The sequence below is a fragment of the Dinoponera quadriceps genome, unplaced genomic scaffold (genome assembly GCF_001313825.1).
Source record: "Dinoponera quadriceps isolate SergipeBrazil2010 unplaced genomic scaffold, ASM131382v1 scaffold2167, whole genome shotgun sequence".
Classification (NCBI taxonomy): Eukaryota; Metazoa; Arthropoda; class Insecta; order Hymenoptera; family Formicidae; genus Dinoponera; species Dinoponera quadriceps.
This window is the reverse complement of record NW_014556702.1, coordinates 2157908-2178062: the sequence shown is the minus strand read 5'-3', so window position 1 is coordinate 2178062 and position 20155 is coordinate 2157908. Positions and strand designations below refer to the sequence as shown.

Sequence of the window (20155 nt, the reverse complement as noted above, 5' to 3'; positions counted from 1 at the left end):
TGCTGGTCGTTCGCTGACATCTTGCGTCCCTTTCGCAAATTACAAACGGATATCGCGCTGAAAAACCGCGTCGCACTTGGTTTTATCGCAGTTTAATAACGTAGAACGAGTCGGTCCTGTTTTATCAAGAATCTCGTTCCCAACTTTTCTAAATCCAGTCGCTCGATTCTCCCATCCCGTAGCGACGCCGTGTTACTCTTTCGCGTCGGCCCTCTTTCGAATTTTCCTCCATTTTCCCCGGAGGCCAAAGGTATAGCGGTCCGTCGGAAACTTTCGCCCGAAGATCCTTCGGAACCACCTCTATGTTGCTTGGAGATTTGCTTATTACGGCCAGTCCTTCGTCCTCGTCGGAACGAAATTGTGGAGATTTATGGCAAGTTCTTCTCCTTCCTTCATAATCTTAAATTATTAGTTTGATAAAGTAAAGATTATCCGGGAGCGAGAACATTCAAATATTTCCTTTGATGTAGTGAGTAGCACAGAATAATTGTACCGGGATATTGTCTTTCTCACCCGTCCCTTTATCGAACGCGCTTATTATTCCGGGCACGTTTACCGTACCGGGGTATCGATCTTGGTCTCGTAATTAAAAGTGACGAAAGGTGTTTATTTTTTACAATTGTACGCGACGGAAATATATGTAGGCTGTGACGCGCGGGGTAATTTAATTTGGAGAGAAGGTGCTTTATTTCGCTATAAGACGTTTCGCGAATGGGCTCGTAGCTCCTTCGAGATTCTAAGAGTATTCTTTTCGAATTTACCTCATTTAGATGTAAATTAAGTAAGCCGATTTATTTCACGTGATATATTTGGGAATCTATTTTGATAATCAAGTGGGAAACTATTTATCTAGGGAGAACTGATCTCGGTGTCTCTCTCAAATATTTAAATAATCACATTTTATCTTTTATAATCATCCCCGATGTAATTATTAAGATGTATCAGGACCTTTGTCGGGAGCAAAAAATCGATTTTTTTACATTTTCTTATGAAGTAACTCTTTATGAGTCTTCTGCCAAAAACTGGAGGTCGGAATGTTATTTTTCATACCAATAACATAAAATAATGAAAGTAGAGTCAGAGGCGAATTTCGCGAATTTCAAACTTTTCTCTTAAAGTTTAAAATGCAGTTTAACTCATCTGTGAAGATCTATCGGAAGATAATTATTTATGTATCTTCAGTCCTCGATGAACAATCAGCGTTTTGGTGAAGGCCCGTTTTTCCGCATGCAAATATCCTGTTACCCCTTAAACGTCTACCGGGATTTAACAGTTTCCGCGATTTTTAGTTATTCGCCATGTTTCTTACTTCTCATTTCAACAAAAGCAACGAAGAACTGTTTGTTATTGTCCATTGTATTGAGAACAGTTTTGGATTGATGTTCGCGCGCAATATTGCGTAGTGCAACAATTCTGCAAAACACTGTAATCCGCTTGACATCAACGAGCGCTTTTAGTCTCGAAATTATAAGCGGCGTTACAAGCAATCCGCTGTCGAAAGTTGTTTTCTGTAAGGGGATTCAAAACATCATGGATGATATTGGTGTTTGCGCGTGAATGTATGGTCGAGTACACGCGTTATCTCTCACGTATTCGCTCGGATTTCTCTCGGCATCGCTCTGCGATTCCATGTCCACCGTATCGCACAGCCTTCCTGAACTTACCGAGAGAACGTCGAATACGCGAAACTTTTCAGCAAAGTTCGCGAGGATTTTGCTCGTCTGCTTCGCATTGATTAGAGATCTGCTTATTATACGGTTGATGTAACTCTCCTTTTCGTCCTCTCGAGTCGAAGTATTGAATCGAGAATTTTTTGGATTCACGAGAGTTTCAGGAAATGCACGTAAAGGAAAACGCGAATATAACGGTTGGCCTCGGTTGGAAATTTCTCTTTTCTCGATCATCCAGTTTGATCTTCGGTCTCTACGATCAAATTTGTGAGGACGCTCGGAGATGTTATATTCTCGAACACGCTATGCACTTTCAGCTCGCGTGCTTCTCTCGGGCTTAAGTTGCTTTTACAGCGAGGTAATTTGCATGAACATCGATCATTTATCTTTGCGTTATCTTCGAACGGCGGAGGGTAAATATTTTTCTGCGATTCTGCGAATTGAAGTGAACAATTTTCGCCTTAGCTGTCCCGCGACGCGCGGAACTTATTCTTTACCTCGTAATTTTTCCTGGTCTTTGTCAAGTGGTATTATCGTCCGTCGCTCCTTCCTTTCTCTCTTCTTTCTTTCTAGCCATCTCTGGTGCTCTTCTCTCAGAGAGATGACACACCTGGAAAGCGTTGTTGGTCGGAAACAAAGTTTCTCGGGTGGTCCCTTGAGGATTTTTCCGGAAGGGCTCCGCGTTGATAGGGGACTTGTTTATTTTCGCGTAAGCGGGACGCCATAAGCAACGATCTATGAACGAAAACAAAGTACAAAGCACATGCGTAAATATGTGTCCTAGAGCGCCATATATATATATATATATATATTTAGCTTGAAGTTAAGGAGTTTGCTTAGCGTTCAATTACTGTAGCTAAATTTGTACAGCGTAATATGCGGGATCTGTTTTATCGTAATAAATAAAGGACTTGCCGGTTGCGTTAAAAACCGGTGAGTTGTTTCCATTAAAAATTAATTTTCACAAATTGCTATAAAATCACTCGTAGCACACCCCATTTAAAGTACATCTCGTTAACGAGTACAATCCCGATTTAAATCATGATAAAAACATTTTGCTAGATTTTATATCTACCCAATACGCGTTTTCATACTTATATTCGTATTCGTGATATTTTTTCCTTTATTTGAATTTTATAGCCCGTTTCAATTTTTATTCATGAAAAATTCTCATTTTATTACACACAACACTTCTCTCCCTATAATATTTCACGTATATTTCGTTACGTCGCTAAATACTAATTATTGTGTTATATAAGAAAAGCATCACTAACGGGAAAAGATGTCACGCCATTTGTAACTATCATTCGGTTTTCCGGATGTCACGAGCAGCACGCGAACGAGTGTCAAACCTTGAACGCGGGGACACCAAGCTATCATTAAATTACACGACACCTGCACTGATTAGGTGTATGTACACTTCGACGGTAACGTGCATCGTCGGTGTAACGATTTATCGTCGAAACACCTAGCGTGTGACATTTATCAGGATAATAATTAATTGTGGGTTACGCAGGCACGCTGACTAATGGCTGATCCGCCGTGGCGCATTAAACCGACATCGATCATGCACGTATTTGTTATCTTTGAAATTCTTGCGAAATATGTATAAATATAAATCGCGGCGCCGCGGCGGCTGAAGACTAGCGGCCGTACTTTCGAAAACACAGCCGGTAGGCTAGATTAGTCGTTCCGGATGCCTGGCGAAATTAAGGTTCGACTTCATCCCCCGACTTTAGCCCGCGTGAATTATGTCCGAGGTAATAGACTCCGCGATAACTCATTTTGAAGCCTTTCGTGACATCACGTGGGCAGGGATTAATCCTCCATGACTCTTCGTTAACAGAGTTATTAATAGCCGGATCATGCACGAGGTCGAGGCCAAGTATTTCGGTGCGATCTTTCGTGAAAATATTATGCGATTGATTAATATCGTCACTAATGCATGGCAAATTAAGTGTGAGCTAATTTCGGCTCATTATAAATTAATGTCGTGTATAATAAGCTAATGAGCAAGCCGTGCATATATATGCGGCGATTAATTAGTGACTAATTATACACGCGTGCTCGGTTGTTCTTATAACATATTACGCGTATGTGTCCCAGCGATCAATGGACGCAGAAAAGTCACACTAAAATTAGTTAAGGAGATAATGATATTTTCCTTTTTTCCGTTTTAATTAGTTATTTGGCTTTCATTCAGTCAGTTATTTAGTTTTTACATAGTGGAGCGTGCGAATAAATCACTCATATCGTCGGTGACGCGGAGTATCCCCATTCTCAAAAACATATTGCGGATTCACAGGAATTAAGGCTCTTTCGTGCTTTGAGTGCGAGCGCGTTGTTAAATCTTTAAATTCTAGCCTCGTTTTTTTAACGCCCAATATGATCACCGCGAGAGGTACAAAGAGTCGGGCGTTGAGGTAAAGCGGTAGCCGGAATTGCGAGCACCCATTCCCTCCCGGTCTGCAAACATAAAAATAATTCTCCGCACTCGAAAAGCTCGCACGCTGACACGTTTTTCATCGCAAATTGCGTCAATTTAATCGAGACACGGTCCACTAAATATCGACGCAAATTGCGTGGGAATTTACAATCGCGCGTTTCATTTCGCGTCGCTTTGCCTGTTATGCCTTCCCCTCTAACGCATTTTCAAAAAATATGTTTAGTGGAAAACTTTCGAAACTGTATTAACGTGTTATTCTGTGACGCAATGTCGGCTCAGGAATGGAGAAAGTGTTTAAAATGTATAAACAAAAACAAATATTAAATTTAGCCTTGTGTTATAGGAAATAAAAAAGAACGTGCGCGGAGAAAAAATTCCGTTGAATCAATAAAATTTTCAACATCAGCGTGATTGGAGGTAAATCTTTTTGATTTAATGTCAAATATTATTAAAACTACTATGTTGTGTATTGTTTCAATAATTAAAATATTAGTTCAATGTTCAATAATATTGGTATCCACCCAATCAAGAAGACCCATTCTAATTACGCGTGCTGTTGGAAATTCTACTGATTCAGCATTTTTTTCCGTGTATGTGTGAAGCAAAAATGTACGATGTTTTATAAACTCGTGTAATTTGCTTTTCGGTTCTAGGAATTGACAATAATCAATTTGATGGTGATGTCTTCATTGTTTGACATAAAGATTTGAGAAGGATCTTTTAGATATTCAGATATGGACTTAATTGGAGTACAATGTATTATTGGTTAAAATTGTTAGAATGAAAGAATAACATACGAAGTATTTTAGTCGTAATATTCTCAATTTGATGAAAATGTTGAGAAAGTCTCACTCGTCACATGCCGAGATATTTTTTTAATTTGAGTAATAGAAACTTTTAGCGTTTTTTTATGTTAGACAATTTTCGTTTGTCACGATTTTCACATGTAGTTCAAATGATGTATCCAATGTTTGAACCGAACGCTTATGTTTTGGGACTTTACTTGTCCGGAGTTAATCTCGGTTTAAGTAAAAATACGATAAATCTGGCGGCTTGACACTTTCAACGCGATGGAGCGCACCGCCACGATTTTCTCTTTCCGGCTATGTGTGTATGCATAACACGTTCCGCGCATATTGCGATTCCACGAGACGTTTCCACCCAACATCCGTGATCTCCCTGGACGGCCGAAAAGCGAACATACATTGTAACAAACGACTCGTTGCCGTGGGTTGGGGTTGGGGTGGGCACGTATCGTAAACAAATGAAGGACCGGGGACCAACTAATGAAACTTGCAAATCGATCACGTAGCGCGGAACCGACGAGAGAAATTCACAGTTTAATGACGCCACGACTGAACGTTATGAAATAATAATTTGCCGCGGGGGAAATCGTCGGAATAAATTAGTTGTAATATTTCACGCGAAGAAAATACGATTAAATATCGCGGCCCTACGAGCTTGCGTCCCAAACAGACGCGATGCACCGGCGCATCATGAAACATTAATATATCGACGTGTAATATTAATGCAATATATAATTAAACTGTGGTACCACGCAATTTACAGTTGCCTAATGTAAACTTGCGCCTTTACAGCTCACTGGCGACGAGAGTTCTGCCTGTCGTGAGTGTTTTGACATAAACAATATTTTATTGACATATAGTGCTGCGACTTTATGAAGAATTCGATGACGTACTTCATTTTACCATTACGAAGTAAAACACATCACAGAAAATAATTTTACATTTTGCATCGAATTCTTTTATGATATTTTATAAAATAGGGCTTTACAACTATTTTATCGCAAAATTGTCGATTATACATTCGTCGTATTTTATATTTTTCGCTATTTATCTTTACGGAGAGCTGCACATGTATTTTATTTGACGAAAATATATGTTCAAGATATTCATCGAATATCGCGATATTTTATACAATGTTAATTCGTATTTTTAACATAAACCATACAAAAATGACGCTATTATTTTTTTACATAAAATAAAATTTAATAGCGCTTTTTTCTTCTGATACAAGAAGGCGGCAAATATTTGTACCTTAATCGGTTCAATCAATATTTATACTTGTATTTTTTATTTAAAAAAAAAGATTTGTTTCATCTCGTAATAAATTATTTTAACACGCGACGATACGAAGCTCGCGATTGTTTAAGCTTAACGACATACTTTATTTATTACCCGATCTTTAAAATTTATATTTGTATTTTATTTCATCTGTGCAATTGTAATCAATCAAACTAACTTTTAACACACTTATCATCGTATTTCAGAACGGTTTTCAACTATCATGGAAATTAAAAATTTCACAAGTAAAATTACGCGATCGTATCCTATTAATACCTTATCGATTGTACAATTACCATTTGTATTCTTTATTGCTTCTTTATTACTTCTTACGTATGTTGTTATGCGCTTTATATCGCAAGAGAGAACGCGAAGTACATATATTGAAACAGATAGAATAACAGATAGCTGTAACGTTGCAATACCACTCTCATGAATCATACTGAAATGTGTTTCACGCATATTCCCGGCTGTTCCCTGACGCTTAAGATAGATTTATATAGCCTTCGTGACCTTAACATGCAGGCGAGCTTAAAGCTTAACACAATATTTGAACGATCGGGAAAATTCATCGGGATATGTTTGTCAGCTGCAATAATGCTGAACCGTATCGAGCGAAAGGTACCGCTATTCCATTAGTTTTACAGCATCTTTAAAGCGAAAACACCGTGAAGGCGGAGACATAATATTCTAAAGAAGATAGCAGTATTCAATTTCGATTTATCCGCGAGAGGCGTTTGAATTTTGCAGAAGTCTCGAATTAGCGATTAAGTAAGATTATCTCAAAATTAAAGAACCAAAATTCGCAAATGCAGATTACGCTGGCTTATCATATCGACACTTGCTTTGTTACGTATGTGAAGGGCTTCCATTTACGAAGAAACTGAATTTAAGCGGCATGCACATCCTAGAATCTTCCCACGGCATCAGCTACACCGAGAAAATCGCGTTTCGGGGAAGTTTCTTGAAAGTGCTCTTTATTGAAGTTCCCCTGTTTGTATTTTTATATTTGATCTCTGCTACTTTCGCGGATTTGCTCCTTACCTGCGTGCTTTTAAAGGTTTAAGCGGCGTTTGCCGCTAAGCACTTTATGCCTTTACAAAGTGAACAATTTTGGGATAAGCGCGCAGCTTGATAACTGAAATCGCGAACTTTGTCGCAAATCCCGTAGGCCGTGCCTAGAGAAGAGCGTAATTATATGTGGCGTCTAGGAGTCCCGCGTTAGCCTAATTTTCGGGCAGAGATTTAGATTACGGATGAAAACGGTAAAAATTCCGGTAAGAGATTAAAGTTGCCGCGCTACTTTGGGAGTTACGAGACTTTCGCGTGCGGAATTGGCGAGGCGGGCTATAAACAATATTTATGCGACCGATTAATTTCTTCCTCACCAATAGAGTGACGTTTGCGATCGTACAAATCTTGTTGAGCATTCCCGAGTCAAAATTTTGACTCTAATGTGACGCTCTTGAGGATAATTTGTGTTTATTTACATAATAATAATAATAATAATAATAATAATATTTTATTGGATGCAAGAGTTATACATAAAAAAAGTTCTAAGTAATCAGCGATAACAATGATAATGACATAAGTGACCAAAAGGCGAAGCAATAGCTGTACAATCGATTTTATTGAAAATCCATTTTACTGTCTTAGCTCCTACTGTGTTGTAGACAATTAAAGACTTAATACACGGCCAAAATTTCGACTCAAGTTATTCCTCAAATGCGAGCGTCGAGTAGCAACGAACTAGTAGGATTTTTCGACTTTTCGCGCTTACAGTTTACAGTTCGGACTCGGCGAGTTTCCACGCGCGTTATATGCGATTAAGCTATCTTAATTATCATTCCCACTGACCGGTGACAACTTTGCACTGGCTTCATAGCAGCCACTCCGTGTCATTCCGCGTTGATACGCAGAAGCGAACGAAGTGCATTAGCGTCATTTGATGATATTTACGTCGACATTCTACAGCGAACATTCGACGTATACCAGAATTGCCGTATGAATTATGCGTCTGTAGAATCTCATCTTTTCCCACTCAAATCGCCCGGCCGGCGATTCTCCATCGCGATGCATTACTCCCTAATGACGTGTCATATCAGCAGCGGAACAGTAATTGACACCGAATACAGCAGTCGTAACGTAAATGCAAAAAGCGACCCGAATATTCTCCCGTTCTAGTTTAAAAGTTGAACGTATAAAATACCGACGAGAGAGAGGGAGAGAGAGAGAGAGGGGGAAGCGAATTATGTAGATAGAAGAGCAATTAAATTAACCGGAGCACGAGTATGCTTATTATCACCGTAGAAAAGCGGAAACTAATAAAAGCTTGCAGTTAACTATGCCGTGAGAGGGTAAATTTACGAAGCGATGCAGCAGAGTGAAGGTGGCGGACAACCTGTCGTCCTAACATCGACCGCTCTGCCGAGCAGATGAAGTGGCGGTAACTACATTTTTGTCAGATGGCGGATTACAGCATCGCACGAGCGCGTCTGCGTTACAAGGGACAGTATTATGCGCGCGACGGGACGATATTCGGGTCCTTTCTCTCATTCGTTGAATCCACGTTAGGTCGTCTCTGCTATACTCGGAATAATAAATTGTTCCTCGCGTTTCCGGTGCTCTCGTCGAGCGTTTTCACCCAAAGACGGGATCGCTTCGCACTAGCAAATGTCAACAAACGATTGTTAAAAAGGAGAATAGCAACAGTTATAAACAGGAATTGTAAGGCCGTTTTTGATCCCTTTGGTTTATATTGGGCCAAATTGATCCTCTGGATGGATCTTATATTTTTCTAGAACCGTTTTGCGTAATAATAAATAGTTTATTTTTTATATGTTTAAAAAATTGATTTTTACATCGACAGTCTTATTGTTACCTAATTTTGACAATATTCTTGATGACAATATTTTTCACTTTCACAAAATTTTCACACATCAATATTGAAAATTATCCTTGAGTATGGTTATCCTATTTGAATATGTGACAATAAAATTCAGTTCTGAATACGTTACAAATATTTCTTACAAGGAAACGTGCGAAAGTTTTCTCTTCGAATTTTAATGAACTTGAAATATGATTAAATTTAGTTTAATAACTAAAATAAGGGACACATATTTGTTTATACGTACTCATACGCACTTTAAGGGGGTGAAACACCTCTTTGAAAAAATCGATTTTTTTTCTTTCGGAGCGAATATCATCGTAACTGTAAGAGATAGAAACATTTTTTAAATAAAAATTACGAGCAATTAAATAAAAAATTATTTTTAGAGTACTTTGTACTATAATGATTCCAAATTTTCTAAAAATGTTGTAATTTTCTTGTACATATCCCCATCATTCACTTCTCTTTTTGTAATCTAAAAAATTTTGTTTCATCAAATGAAGATATATTTTATGCCAGATCTATTCATGCATAACAGTCATATTCCGAAACACGGACAAATTGGAAAATATGGGCAAATACTTCCACAGTTCCATACGCTCGCTAGTGGCTACGTTAGCTCACGCTTCTCACCTATTTTCCGATTTGTCTGTCTTTCGGAATATGATTTTGTTATGGTTGGATACGGTATAAAATATCCTTTCGTTTGGTCAAACGAAATATTTTAGATTATAAAAATTGGAAATATATACGTGTCCCTTATTTTGGTATAAATTTAAACATATTACAAACATATTACAATTGGGTCCAAAAACAACCTGATTGTAACTTTTCTTTTAATAGAAAGTTATGAAAGGGTGGTCTCTCGAAGGGGAAGGGGGTCAATTTCATATGCATACGTCATTTTCGTAATGACTATTGCAATTTCGACTACGTCACCAAACTACCACGAAACTGAATTTAGAGAGACGCGAATTGTAATGGTTATAATTAAATTCTAACTATTCAGGAGACAAGCTCGCGCGGCTTTCGCGACCAGGAGTGGACCAATTCATTGGTCGCGCGTACATATCGCGAAGCGTCATCTCGCGTTTAACAGGACGCGGCTTCGTTAGAACCTTCGTTAGAATTGTCTCGTCGAGACTTCTCCCCTGCCGTTTCATTACACAATCCTATCGTGCGAGTTGTAATGTCGGCTCGCGGCTCGCGCCGTTACCAATTAAAGGACCGGACGCGATTTGCATACGCACGTGTTATCGTGACGTTAGTGGGTGTAAACTTCGCCCGGGCTGTCGGGCATCCCGCGTTCCCAGCGACGAAAGTTTCGCATCAGCGCTTGTTTCCGGCTAATACAGCCGATTCCCGAAGGATCGCGCCATTACCGCATGCGCGGCTCGTAGATACTGGCACGATACCTCCATTTTTGTCCCTTACGCGAGAGAGTTGCTGAGCGAAATTTACGGTATATCGCGATAGCATCTCTCACGCGCGCCTGAAATATGACAATTTGTCTTATCGACGCTGGCTCGTATGAAGATTTTATGCGATACATAATCCGGATACGCGAGATTGTTGGTCGAAATAAGATCGTGGGGAACGGAGGGAGAACGAACGATACGCGAGCGGCACATGAACGTGAATATGTGTACGTGAGAAAACCAGCGGAGACATTAAAGGCGAGGATATTAAGGCTCGGCAACGACCCACGTCGGTCATTTTGAATTACGGTGCCAGAAGCGACAAAATAAGCGGCGAAGTTTCTCGGAACTTGCGAAGTACGAACCGATGACTTTTCGTCAATGAAAGTAGATCATGGTTCGTTGAAACGGACTTACAGGACGTGCCAGAAACTCCATCGGGAAGGGAGCGAGATGGAAAACTACAAAGTTAGCAAGAAGTTGCAGCCGTCAAAACAACGCCAAATTGTGAAAATATATATCGCACTTTTGGGAAAGGTATTTTCCGTAACGAAACCCGCGGTGATTCAATCGCGGAGTTTCCGCTACATTTCGTAATTCTGATCCATTGAACCGAAACAATTCTATTTTTTCAACTACCGCTAACCCGCGAAAAGAGGGAGAATGAATCAGTTTCGAAGTTTCCTTCTTAATTTTACCTTTTAACTTCGGAAACGGAGCAAATACGAAGTAGCACGCTCAATATATAAAGAAATTGGATCACGTCTTTCCTAAAATTAACATCCATTAGAACATTAGTCAAATCATCAAAGCTCAAGAAAGATCGTGCTAATTTTCACGCGCCGCTCTTTTGGAGCAATCCCACTTATGTATGAATGTGACAAGATTAAAAACAGAACGAAAGGGGAATATCTCGCTCTCAGCTGGTAGCCCGCGATTAATTGCACAGCGTTTCATTATGTCTGGCATCGATTTTCTTAGCTCGCGTATATCTCGCAGCGATTCTCGCGCGTGTGCAATCGGTGTCGATTTTAGTGATCGTCTACACTCGTAAAATTGAACGGTGTGCGCCTGCTTTATATTCATGAATTCGTCACCTAGGCTGATTTCTGCCGTCGAAGTTTCTATCGGTTCCCACGGCGGATATTAAAACGATAACGACCCGGGTAATGCGGGAATAGGAAAATTTATGGCTAACCATTTCATTCGGCGCGGCCCACCGGCTCGGTTGCGCTAATGAACCCGAGTCCGAGACTTTAAGTGATTAGCATCACGTGTCGTCGAGAAACGCCAAGTGGCTCGGCAGAGTTTGGCCGAAATAAAATTACAAGTCAGTGATAACACGTTCGCGTGTAAAATTGTCAGATGCAGAAACTCCATATTTCTCAATTGTCCTCGATAATCGACGTGAGAGTTTTAAGATTATCTTCGATTTTACGAGTCGACGTGCCCTCTTGAAATTTCCTCGCGCAAAACAATAATTTACTGTATTTTATCTTACAATACAAATATACAATACAGTTTGTGTACGTTATTCTTTTATTTTATATGTCGAGAACGCGCGGAGCAAATAATCACGTTGCATTTCGCGCGTTAAATATTTGCAGTGAGATTAATGTTTATCCTATGATCAAATTATTATTTTATCCGTGTAACTATTTGATCATTCGGTTGTTAATATGCCGATTGCTAGTTACCGTTTTATTCGTATTGATAAATCCTCATATATTCTCGTTCCACATGTGTAGAACGCATTAATAATTTCGTCAGGGGAAGCGGCTGTTTCGTGAGAATGACAGATTGCCACCTTTTTCACGCAGATATTCTCAATATTGATCGCGATTTTATCAAACACACTACGACGTAGAGGAGCTTTTGCGGGCCTTTCATCGGAAATCGCTTACCAAATTCACGTTGCGAAATTCATTTCTTCCGATACCGTTCTATTTCTATAAGCAAGAACACTTGTACTTTATCATATCCTGATTTATGATCGCACAACAGAAAATAGGATCTCGCGATTTAATATCGCGTTTATTATTTAAACGAGTGTTTGCACTCGCGTACACGTTTAACGTTTCAACTCTCTCAACAGATTTCTCTACCATTATCTCTCGTTCACGCGAGAGAGGAGGAGAAAAAAGTAAACTGGACATTCTCCCTTTTCACTTTAATGCGCATCGTTAGAAAGCTTACGCGGTAAACGAAATATTTAAAGAGCGGTACTTCTCGTGTTGTTAACGGCTCGCTGAAATTAGCAGTTCGTAGTTGCAAAAACACACCTTACCGGGAAAACTTTCCAGATTAGTGCGTGGATTTCAGTGCCGCTCGACACTAATACGCGCGTTAATGCGCGTTCATTAAACGAAGCATTCGACAGTAATTAGCCTCATTTGTTGTCGTAAGCGCCGATAAGCTCCGCCGATGCTCACGCGTGTCGCAGCGCATGCACTCACACATACACATACGGTTTTTGGAAACTAGATCGTTGCGCAACGGTATAAAGGGCTTAGGAATATTTGTCGTGAGTCTGGCACGAAACCTGAAGTATTACATTGCCGCAACACGAAGCGCCTCGTATTTCACGCTTGGTTAACGTGAGCTTCATCGAGTGATTTTATAAACCAAATCTCTTGATCGTCGAAGTTAAACTCATTACTCTCGATCAACAGCGTCGCTTCAGCTTTTCATCTTAATTGAATCGTTCGCTCAATTTTTTCCGGGGACGTTTGAGGACTCTTGACGCTCGAGCTATTTCGTTTCACGCGCATTAATCTAACGGTCCGATTGACGGCGTATGTTATCAAGGTGCTATAAATATTGTTATCTCCTCCGTGAAGCGTGAATCTTTTGTTAACTCCCGCCGAGTACTAGAGAGTACTAGAGTTTCCTGACCGGCATAATGGATCGTCGTGGAAATCCCACTGCGACCTATCATGGCTCACCCATCGACAAGATCAATCTTTCTTTCCTGTACCCTTTGAACCGCGATCAATCGATTGATAACGTAAAACGATGCAACGCATCAGAATGGAGCTTCTTGGATTTGCGTGCGTGATGATTATAAATTAGATCGTTGGGTATATAAAATTGCGTGTAAAAAAAGGAAAATAAAAAAAATATATGACAGTCGTAATTTTTCAGAGATATCATTTTTATATTTTGTTAAAGCACGGTAACATCGCGAAATAACTGTAAAACGATATTACTGAAATTACGATATAATAATATTAGAAGCTATTAAGGATATTAAAGAATATGATATTAAAGTATTATGGTATTAATGTAATAATAGTAAAATAATTTATTACAAATACGAATACGTTCTTGTATTAATTATTATTGTAAAATGAGAAGCTTTCAATCCCGTCTTAAAAAATTGTTTATTTAAAGCGAATGGAATGGCTTTTTTGTTATTTCACATAATGCTCGGGAATATAAAATGGAAATAATATTTATATAATTCGTTACTCTCTGGGGACAATTTATGAAGCCATACGTCTCTTATTGTGTGCTTTATCTAATTTTACCTTACCTTGAGTATATCGTGCATCTTTGAATTTTGGAGATTTATAAGAATATTATATCGTCGTACAATATATATTATATGAAGTCAGATACAAAATATTTTCGCGTGGGAGAAAAGAAAGAATCCAGATAATCGAAAATGGAACTATTAAACAAATTTTTCATTCTCTTGTAAAATTGGGGAATGTAGTAACATTGGAATAACTGGAACTGGGATTACGAGAATTTCGGGCGTGTTGACGTCATTTTAACTGCACGTTACAATTGTGTTGAACCAAACGACACTATGGACTCTATCACGTTAAGTTCGGTATGTAATTCGCATAGAGAGATGAACAGAAAGGGGGGAGGGGGGAGGGAGAGAATACTAACTGTTATTAGGATGTAACTTAAACTTTGTCGTGGAGACTAAAAGCGATGTGCGACAGAAGTCAGTCTTTGCATTGAATAATTAAGATGCGAATACATGTAAGATTATCAAAGAGCGCGTCGTAGGCGAATTATTCGCTTAAAAGCGCAGACAGTTTCACTTACGAATTCAACGGCCATGTAATCCGCGCTTCGGGACAAGTAGACTGATGAGAATAGCTCCCAAGTGGCACGAATGAATCGTGCATCGTAGGTAAGGGGTAGAGCAAGACAAAGAGAGTTTCTACTAATGACTAATCGCTCTTTGACCGATTTCTCCTCTTGTACCTAAGCACAAACTAATAGCGCTCGCTCGTCCGAAAACCATTTCTGCATTTAAATCAGCACGGAATCGGGAACGTTTCAGTAAACGTTGTCGGAGTCGTGCATTTCTCATCGACATTGGTAGATATTGGTTTTGGTTACACGTGAATTGTGATTCCTACATCATGAACCTTCTCCGTGATCTTAAGCAAACAAAATTCAATCGAAGTAATTTTCTTTGTATCCTAATGATTTGTGTTTTCGAAAAATAAACGCAGTCTTCGTAGCCTCTTTTTAATTTAATTGAGGAAATTTATGGGCAGAAAATTGAGTTGAAAATTAAGAGCTCTCTCTCTCTCTCTCTCTCTCTTTCTTTTTTTAAGTAACGTATTTTCAACATGAAATTTTCTACCTTGAAATTTGAAAAGGTTTCACGTAAAAAAGATGTTACTTCTACATAATTTCAAAAGATAAATTCTTACGACATATTTTGCGAAATATTTTTGGTAAAACCATAAAGGATATAAATGCCACTTGAGGGAACAATTATGAGATCAATGAAAAGAACATAAAGATCAATGAAAAAACACAAAGAACGTAAATTGAAAACGCAAATTAACATTACAAAGACCGATAATGGGAAAAGATGAATATTAACTGCCATTAATCAATGTTAATGCGAGAAATAGTTTGATGGCGTAATGAAATGCGCCATATTCCGCCGATATTACTCTCCTGCTTGATGAGATGTTACGAGAAGGACTTAGGAGCGTTTCCCAACTGGGAATGGAGAAATTTCCGGTATTGAGGGACATTCTATCGACTGTATACCATAATTCGTCTTTGTTGGAGCGTAATGAATTAATCTTTGATTATATCTAATGTTAAACGGAACTTTGTCGATAATATTTGGATACGATATTATTCCTCAATAAATATCTTCCGTTCTAATGTGAAATGTTCGATGCAGATTTATTTTGTTCAGAGAAATCTAATCTACCGGACATTTTGTTATTTGCGTCCTCATATTACGGTATGGCAATTTTTTTGTCAATTCGTAAAAAGCGCGATGAATAATTTTTTTTTCATTTTTCTTTTTTGTTTTATCTTTACTTGGTCCAAAGAATGACAACCGTTTTTTCTGCCTTTGTAAAATATGATACATTTTAACGTCGCTTTTTCCTCCTCTATTTGTTTCTTCCTTTTTTTTTATCGTAGTAGTAACAGCAATAGTAGAGAGGTAGTATCGCATGACTTGTTCGTATTTTATAGAGAGTTGGATACACTCCGAAAGATCCAATGCAAAAATGTTTAGACGAAATTGCGACTTCCGAGCAGCGACCGAGCGTAAGGAAAATCATGCCCGTAAACCCGTTTTCTCCGCAAAATGAGTTTCTTCCCTCCAAGATTGTATCGTGCGCGTTTAGGGATACATGAATATTTGAATACAATATAACCGAATGTTCTTCTCGGCATTAAACACATAAGCTTTCATTACTGGTGATTTTTACGCCGGAGAAAGTTTAAAGAAACCGGAAACAATTTGTTCATATGCAGAACATGAGATTTATATAATATTGCACGAAAATACCCCCGGCTATAGACGCTTTCGGTATCAACGAGGATCGAACGTTACATTAAAAGCACCCCGAGACAAGTTGTTACCGCAGGGTGCTTTACGCCACATGTTACTCATCCGGAGTTAACGCCTGCATCATCGAGTGCACGGTGCCAAAATGGGGCTACGTGTTCCAACGACGTGCTGTTATATCCGAACAGAATATAATTATGCGGAAACATTCTGCCGTTTGTTTTCCAAATAGCGTCGGCCGTTCTCCTGGTAAAATACGGTCGTTGAAATTGTAATTAATAGACGACGCGGTGCGCGTAAATAACCGCGACGATATATACAAAGCGACGAGTCTCGGGGGAGTACATGTGAGAGAACACCTGGCAGAGATCCAGGATAATGTTTGGTACAATTCCTGGACGCCGGTCCATCATTTGGGCGTCGTGAGATCGACAGTCGGATAAGAAACGGGTCGATGATGACCAAAAACAAAAAGAGGTAAATCGCGAGAACAACGGTGAAAATGTTTTTTTTTCTTCTCCTGGATACTCCGGGGGTGCGCCAGAAAATTCCTCGCGGGAGGAATACTAAAACAGCAAGGGTAAATGCCTCGATGAATTTGCAAAAGGGACTTTTCGAATTTTGTTCGCGACTTTTTCGCTTGTAACTTTCGTATATTCGGACGATCGAGCCTGGAATTAAATTTCGGTCGAAGGAAAGTCTCGATTCGAAACGAATCGGCGTTTTTCGTACTTTAATCGGTGTATTCCTTTCGAATTCTTTTTCCCGCGTAACTGTTAACGTGTGTAAGGACCAAGACTGCATATCTCGCTCTACGTGCCTCGTCACGAAGAAAACGCAGATTCGGTAGAAACTACCGAAATTGTAAATAGAGTTCGTGCGTTCGTTCAGTTAGCCGGAGAAAAGTAATTTTTCCGATACCGTAGCTCATTCGATTTTTTCTGCTTAAAAAAACGGCGATATTGGTCGAAATTTAACGAAGTTCGCCTTTGAGCAAACCCCTTTCCCGTAGCCGCTCGCAAGGGATGAAAACGGCAAAAATTCGTCAATGGATTTTCTAGGCGAATCGCTTTCTTCTTTACCATGCAAATTTGTAAGATCTCGCAAATTACCCGATTACATAACCGCCGGCTATAATCTGGTGCAAACTTCTCCGTGATCCGTGAAAATTGCGCGGAAAACGTTAATAACGCGGAGTCGTACGAACGCGCGTTATTATCTCTCACATGTCAGATGTTTCTAGTAGTAAGAGAAAAAAAAGGAGAGAGGAAAAAGGAATCATCTCACCAGAGCGCAAGCGCGTTCCGTAGAACAGATAGCTCGGAGAAATATAAAAATATGTCCCGCTCAAATAATGCTTTAAACGCTTCGCTGATCTTTAAAACAACAGACGCGTAAACAAAAATACCTTGGCTCGTGTCAGTCTGTAGCGCAACGTCGAAAAGTTCGTCTTCCCTCCCCACACACATACGCGCGCACACAGCACACATACGTATATCTACGAATTATCGCAAAATTATTGTAACGCAATCCGTAATAGTTAATTGGATTTATACACATGTAAAACTGCTTGTCGAGATCGAATTGCTATCGCCCGGTAACGAATTAAAAATCGACAGAATTGGTTCCTGATATCGAATGTCGGCTTTTCAACGCGGTGCCATTTCACCGACGTTCGTGCAAATACAAAATCAAACGTATTTAACGCGTGAGCTACTCTATTAATACTAATTGAAATTATCACGTTAATTGATGTTAATTTGTAGTATAACAGACTAACCGATTAATATCGTATCAAATAGACTTAGCGTATTTATACGCGCGCGTTCTGAAAATTGCGCGAGAGTTAAACGCGCGAACGCTTTGCTTGGCGAAACTGAAATCCGCGCGAATAGAAAAGGAAAAGATTTCCGTGAGATGCAGAAATTCAAGGACCGCGAGATAAACTCACACACACTGGCGCTTCTCTCCGTAAGGAACCACCGTTCCGCGTCGCGTTTTAAAAAACGCGTACGTACAGCCTGAAGGTATGCCGGATCAAAAATGCAGCCGGCCACTGACCCGCCGAGTTTCCGGCACTTACGTTTCCGGGATCGACATAATGCCGGAGTCGTTCTGAGAGAGCTTTCTTGAAGCGTGCTTACCATCGGTTAACGCGCACGGCGGTAACTGCGGATGCCTCGCAGACCATCCCCCCACCCCTTCCTCTCTCTCTCTCTTTCTCTTTCTGTGTGTACATATATGTGTGTGTATGGGCGAGCTTCGGCATTTCGTAGTCCGAGTGCGCGGAATAACTGGAATAGTTTCCGAATGTGCGGTTCTTGGAAACACGCGAACAAGGGCTCAATTCCCTTGCCCCCTTTCCGACGCAATGATGCTTTCGTCTACTTAACAGGTGCATGTGCAAACGTGTCCGTACAGCGTCTCTAATTCGCGTCGTGGCCGTGCAATCTCGGCGCACGCCGATTGAAGTCATTCACCCTTTGGTGCGCTGCGCCGTGACTTTTCGGGCAGAGTGCGACTCGATATTGAATCTGCGGCACGCCTTCGGAATAACAAACGTACCGAGGAGCGTCGAGCTAACGTGAGTCTCGGGGATTTTATTAATGTCGGAAACAAAATTGAAAATCCGGGACTTTCGGGCGAGAGAGCGGCGTCTCGCGTCGAAAAAAAAATTGAACTTTCGAGACTTTCACAAGTAAGATCGGCGTCGCATCGATCATCGATCATGCTCGTACATTGTTTAAATATCGCCACCGGGATGATTCAGGCCTAATGTTTGTTGGACGTGCATGATACAACGGAGCTCATAATATTGGTTTATTGATAATTAGGAATAACTGTGACGCAATATATAGACGCTTGAAAATATTGTGCCCTTTACACGCTGCGGAGTATTTATTCCCTGATTTATGCTATCAGCTGCGAATTAGTGTGGCGCATGAATGGCGTTGGGTAACCAGTCCCGTACGTAAATTCGGTCTAGAACTTGCGCATGACTGACTAATTGAGATTAAACGCGGTAATAATGCCGATATAAATCTTTACCCCGTTTCCCTGATACTCGTACTCGCGCCAATTATACAGAACGTCCCAGGTATCTCGTAATCCCTCACGACGGAATCGTTGATAAATTTGAGGATGATATTCCCTTACCGGGAATCTGATCAGAGATTTGGATTCCCTTCGTGCTTCCTCTTCTTCGAAATTGATACGTCTTGGTAGCAAATTCCCAACTTAAGATGGCTTATCATCGATTTAAATGATTTGTACTCTCTAAAGTGGGATCAGTGTGTTACTACCGAGAAACAGTGAAATCAATTATAAATATAGCATTGCAATCGGTAAAGTTTTGTTGAAAAAATCTAGTTAACAGTAATCAATGGAATACCGCAGATTTTGTAGTAAAATATTATCATTATCATAATCAAATATTATAATCAAAATCAATGAGATGTAAGGTAGAAAGGCCTACACTGAAGGAAACAATATTTCTGGTCGAAAGAACCAAATTTAATTCATGAAAACTGGGAATTTTACATTTAACCAAAACGCGTTCGGTTGTTCATTGTCAAATGGATCCAACAAAACTTATTTTTCAATATATAAAAGGACGTAAATGAAAGTGTATTTATTGAAAATCAGTAAATATTCGGTGATATCGGTGAAATATGCCTTACTGATTTGTTCGGAAATATTATCACTGATTCATTTTAAGAGAATAGATCCTCAAGCGTAATTTGTTAGAATTCTATATTTTTACTGATAAATAATCGACGTTATAGATAAATGAAAAAAATTTACTCTGCAAAACATCATCACAGTTTGAAAAAAGTGATTTTATATTCCACTATTG

General features: G+C 39.6%; 1 protein-coding gene across 1 annotated transcript in view; it reads left to right on the top strand.

Annotated features, from left to right (window-relative positions):
- LOC106748000 (alkaline phosphatase-like) overlaps positions 1 to 20155 on the top strand; it is a 206526-nt gene that overhangs the window by 28167 nt on the left and 158204 nt on the right. The gene's annotated exons all lie outside the window — the stretch shown is intronic.